We start from the raw sequence: 6,146 nt of genomic DNA on the forward strand, positions 1-6,146 counted from the left end.
ACTAAGAAGAGAAAACTAAAAAGAAAACCAGAGCTAGCTATCAACACAAAAAATACAACAAGACAAAAAAAGACGTTTGATTTCATCACCCAAATGGATTTATACGTTCATAAGGCGAAGGGAGGCGACCTGATTTTGCTAGAGACATTGGCAGGTCGTCTTCGGGGAGTGCTCCACCACCATATTTGTCTGACCTGGGGTCAATTACATTAAATATTTAGCAGGCTGGTGTTGAGTTCATGATGAAATGTTGATGGATCCTCGCCCAGCTACAATCGTGGAATTACATAGTATTAAAGTCAACAATGAATAATTAATATACATAGTAGGCCTTAGACATCACTGTTATTGTAGGTGATTTTATAGAGCTGCTCACACAGTATAAGACTATTCTGTAAGATAATATGAGGCAATGCTTAGCTCAACGAAATCAACGACAGAGTGGCAATTTGCTCCAGGTCGGTCTTTGTACCCTCCATATTATATATTTATTTTCTTCATTTTATTTTTTTGCCAAATTTATAATGTCAAGCCAAGTATAACTGTATTGGGGTGCTTGATGATCTGATGTTTGTACTTTCATAAAATATAACGGCTACCTATCTATCACCCACGAGAAAATAAGCATAACAATAATGATAATGAAAAAGAGAACTCAGGAATGACCGCAGGCATTCAACTGAAGATTTGAGATGGTTATACGTCGTGATCTTAGAATGATAAGGTTCTATCTCCGTTTAGGGCAGTTCAGAGATATTGAGCGTCAAAGTTTTCACATTCCATTATGTTTTGTGAGATGGAACCTTTGTATTTTATGAATTACTAACTCAAAAATGTAAACATTTAAAAAAAATAACACCACACAGGCATTCATAAACACCTAATGGATCAGATTATGTAAAAAACTCAATTTTGACAAAAATGGAGATAGAACCTTATAATTCTAACGTCACGACGTGAGAATGACTGCAACACGATGACTTCGACAAGGCCAGTGTAGTGAAGGAAACAATGGCTGGAGAGGGATATGACTGTTGCCATTCTGTCCTTGACGCATTTCCCCTTCCATTAACCAATAATCTACCCCGAGGTAGCCGATATAAAAACATACTTCCCACAAGTACAGTAGCACGACAATTACGCAGAACGCGAAATCAGTAGCTGGATGACGTCACGTACATTTTGCTAGCTTTATTTGGTGTTTCCAAGGCATAGACCACGTTTGACTGACTGCCTTCAAAAAAGATGTGTATTCTGTTTGTTTGTTTGTTTGTTTGTTTGTTCGTTCGTTTCTGGGATGATGCATTATAATACCTGACGATTCCAAATCATTTAAGTACAGAAGAGACTATATCAAAAGCTTTTGAGTAAAAGACATAGATTACTTTATTCCAAAAGAGTTTTAAAAACAGATTGATTATTATACAGGTATATTGAAAATCCGATTGCTACAATTATAAAGAATATTAAATAAAACAGTAAATGTTTGAACATAAGTGTGTGTTTTGATTTTAACATAATGAGTGACGATTTCAAAATGTAGGCTATTTGAATCGAGATCCTTTCATGATGTCAGTGCAACGCTGCACCGGTAGGCCACATCTTGTGCAGTTGTATTTTGTGGTGTGTAAAGGCAGGAGTCTCGTGGTGTTAGGCCTACCCGCTCGAGAAAATAAGACAAATCATTTATTCATCATTTAGCCGAACTTTCCCTTTCTCTCTCTCTCTCTCTCTCTCTCTCTCTCTCTCTCTCTCTCTCTCTCTCTCTCTCTCTCTCTCTCTCTCTCTCTCTCTCTCTCTCTCCTCTCTCTCCCTCTCCCTCTCTCTCCCTCTCTCTCCCTCCCCCCCTCTCTCTCCCTCTCTCTCTCTCCCTCTCTCCCCCCTCTCTCTCTCTCCCTCTCTCTCTCCCTCTCTTTTCTCTCTCCCCCTCTCTCTCCCTCCCCCCTCTCCCTCCCCCCTCTCTCTCCCTCTCCCTCTCTTTTCTCTCCCCCCCCCTCTCTCTCTCTCTCTCTCTCTCTCTCCCTCTCTCTCTCTCTCTCTCTCTCTCTCACACACACACACACACACACACACACACACACACACACACACACACACACACACACACACACACACACACACACACACACACACACACACACACACACACACACACACACATGTGATTGGCGAACGGAGCCTGGCCTATATCGAGCGCAGACGTGGTGTTTCATTATTAATAAGCGAGAGTCTTACAACAACGACGGCACCGAGTTACTTCATATTGATCTGGGGGAGAGAGCAGTATAGCAAACCAAGAATTGGCGTTTATTGTAGCAGAAGTGGCGTATATCTGGAAAAAAAAACTTATTTGTAGTTCATAAGCCGTCCGTTACTCTTATCAAACATGAAATCAGATTGACCTAAAACATAACAATGGAATGCCAAAAGCCATTGTTTGCCAAAGTTGACCAAAATGAACATAATACTTTGGCCCAAAAAAAGTACTCGTTGAGCAATTGATATTTAAATTATATTCACGTGTAAAGCTAATAAAAACGGATGTTGCTCCCAGATTTCGTCAAACAGCAGTTCATTTGTATTTCTATTCCCAGGGGGAACACATATTTGATTTTAAACGCGTGCCCTTGCATTAATATGTATGAAAGTCATCTGGCTGTGTCTCTCCTTCCAAGAAAAAGGGTTGCAATCATATTCTTAGTTTGGTTTTATTTTATCTACTGATAAATAAATAGAGAAATAGGCCTATAAAAAACAACGAAGGAATCTCTATGCACATTTTGTTGTATTATTATTGTTTATTTGGCAGGGACATGTGTACATCAAAGAATGTACCAGAATTAGCCAAGAAGGCTAGTTTTCATCCGTAGTCCCTGTTCTGCAGATCGTTTATTCTATAGGCCTATTTAAAATGACATGGTTGACACATCAACATACCCTGTTGGTTCTGATTGGTACTCACCAAGTAGACCTAACCCACATCCCTGTTTGATATGTATTCCGATGATATTCTGCTGAAGACACTGAAGAAACCCGCCACTATTCACAGAAGTTGCCAAAAGATATTACAGATTCGTGGAAAAATGACCAGACATGGGTAAAAAAAAGTATATAGAGTAGGCAATATACGTTTTCTAAAAGACAATAGGATCAAAATAGAATGAAAACCTACGGAAAGGAATGTTCTTGAGCAAAAGGACAAATCCTCATTTTGAAAACATCAGCAGCAGGCATTGCTATTTGTCATGTTTGCTTTGGCAGAATAACAATATGCCCATGCCCTTGCCAGCTTCTAGAAGAGCAGAACTTACCACACTACATATAGTAAAAGGCTCCCCTCCTCCTGCTATTAATATGAAGCCCTTCCATTATCAGTTGGTAAATTGATGTGTGGAATACAGGCTTGTAACAGAGCATTGTAAAACACACACATCTAAACAATGTCTATGATATTGGGGGGCAAGTGTGAAGGTGTGGAGGAGGTCCTAATTTAAAACGTTAATTTCTTATTTATTTGGGGCATTTACAAACACACTGACACATTAAATAAACAAATAGCCAATGACCATGCTCCTACAGAGTCCAAACAAAGGATTGGACATTTTAATCTACAGTCAGTTTTTGCATGGATATGGTTAGAATCTGTGCATATGGGCAACTTGTACACACATCCCTCTGCTGTCAATTCAGAACCACCAAAGGTCCAAAAGGTCAGTCAGCACCATGGACAGCTAGAAGCAACAACACAGTCAGCACAGCCACAAAACACAGAGCCTCCCCAATCAACATTACAGCTTCACACTGGTTCACATCATTACTATGTTGGGGTGGGGGGCTGGGTTTGAGCTATGACATATCACCCCATAGATCCTGCATGATGACAGGAAGAGAGAGCTCTGCAGAGGAAGAGTCCGATTCTAACGGTTCTAGAATGCTTGTGTTCTAGAACACATGAAGAAAAGAAAAAACAGACCTTAGGTCTTACTCTACAAAATGTGCCCGATCTGTCCTTAGACTCTGACCAGAGAAGCCATAAGCCGTAAGTGACAGAGAGATGAGGGATGAGAGATGAAAGAATGATAGGGTTTGTCCTCTGAAACAAACACAGCCTGTAGTGGTTGGACCTGGGGAGTCAGTTAATTACTTTATTACATTTTGCCTTCAGACAATAAATGAACGAATCAATCAAATGAACATCTGTGGAGCATCTTTTAATAGCCTCGGCAGCAACATCTCACATGGTAGGAAGGCTGATACTGTAGCATGTGTTCTGTAGTGATGGTAACCTTATCAGGATACGACATGAGCATGAGTTACTATTACTTAGAGATGTCAGTCATCACAACAATCGAAAGCAACATGAAATTAGGATATTGGTTTGAGAGTGAGTCAATTTCAATGTTTTGAAAAAGAGATTAGGTCGGAAACCTGCAATTATCAATCAGAACATATCAGATCTGGTCTCGGAGCAAACACCATGATTTGATGAAGGGGAAGTTATAAAGGTATATGACATTTCAACCGATTGCCTCCTTCTTATTGTGACTGATAAGCGTTTTCCATTGCATCAATGTCAAACCACAGCTCATTCTTGACTACCCGAGGCCTGTATCATGAACCAAAGGTTACCATGATGATTTGAAGAGACGGTGATTGATTGGTGAGGATGCAGACAGACGTCAAAGGGATACAGTATGCAAGGCGCATCATGGTGTCCGATCTCTAATCTTCTATGATTAGATCATATGGTGTTAAATGAATTAGACGGACGTGTGTTTTACCCTCAGGACCTCTGGAGTGCCGGGTTGACAGGTGATTCATCAAGACGTCAGCTAGCTGCGTCTGTGCTATTAACCATTTACGCAATTACTGCACTTTCAAGAGGGTGCAACTGATAGAATTAGGCTAGCACCTTCATTGTGGTTCTGTTATTGTTTCCACTGGTATCTATGTAGGGCTATTTATAGACGTGCCCCCCTGTGGGTCAGTTGGTAGAGCATGATGCTAACAGCACTTAGGGTGTGAGTTCATTTCCTGCTGGGACCATATACTTAAACATTTATGGACTCATTACAATGTAAGTTGTTTTGGATAAAAGCATCAGCTGCTAAATGGTACCGGTATATAATATTATTATATTATATTATAATGTATTCGTATGCTGGAACAATTGGTATTGCCTGTCTTGCCTTACCTCAAAGAAATGAATATGATAATGACCTGGTATCCAACTGATCCTGGTGGTGGTTATTTAAATGAATCCTGAAGAAACAAAAAAAGTACTACATAGGTTGTAATTGTGTTATTACCACGTAACAAATACCTGGTAGTTTTAATACTGTTATGCCATTGTTCAGAATGTGCAGACATAGCAGATGATCCTTTGGACTCATCAAATATCATCGGCTGTCAAGACCTGCTGCAGATTGCATACAGCGATACACTAATCATAATCGGATAAATAATTCCTCCCAGACGCCGGCCTACTTGTTATGCAAAGGTGAGATGATGTGGGTTTGCTGACATTGAGTCATCTGCAGAATCCATAACCATGGAGAGATTGTAGTGAGTTACATTTACATTTCTGGCATTTAGCAGACGTCCTTATCAAAAGCGACTTACAACAAATACATTTGTCTAATGTAAGTGAATCAACTATCCATCAGTCTTCGCGAGAAAAGTAATCTCCTGCTCGGGCCAGGGGGCATTGGTAGTCATAACGCTGGAAGAAGGAAGATTCTTATTATCTTAAGAGACTTATTATCCTAATATATGCCATTTAGAGGTTTTTATGCAAAGTGACTTACATTGAAGTGAGTGCGTCAACTTTTCAGTATATATGGTATATATATTCTATTTGTTCACATCACCTTGGGGCCAGGTGTTTTTCTCCAAACCAAACAACCATAATAACTAACAATGGCCCTGAGAGTCTGGTCAGGTCACATGTTTAGGAAAAACTCAAAGACTCAAAGTAAAATCTGCTCTTTATGTCTGCTTCTACACCAAGCCCCGCCCCAAGCTGCCAATGTATTATAAAAACAAGTGAGCGTCATGGGGCTCTCTGCCAGGGAAATATTACTTTGGAGGACATGGTGACCTATGGAGCACCAGTCGGGAGGCTAGTCCACGTTGTGGAGAGAGCT

At 40.2% G+C, this 6,146-nt stretch overlaps 1 protein-coding gene across 1 annotated transcript in view; it reads left to right on the forward strand.

Moving 5' to 3' along the window:
- The window catches only part of nrn1a (neuritin 1a), a 6,598-nt gene extending 5,159 nt beyond the window's left edge, over positions 1–1,439 (forward strand). Inside the window, exon 3 of the mRNA XM_080544503.1 lies at positions 1–1,439. This exon is cut by the window's left edge and continues 303 nt beyond it. The gene's annotated coding sequence lies outside the window, so the exon portion shown is untranslated.
- Positions 1,440–6,146: the final 4,707 nt, after the last annotated feature.

This window comes from Nansenia antarctica, assembly GCF_963989245.1.
Source record: "Nansenia antarctica genome assembly, chromosome: 13".
NCBI classification, from domain to species: Eukaryota; Metazoa; Chordata; class Actinopteri; order Argentiniformes; family Microstomatidae; genus Nansenia; species Nansenia antarctica.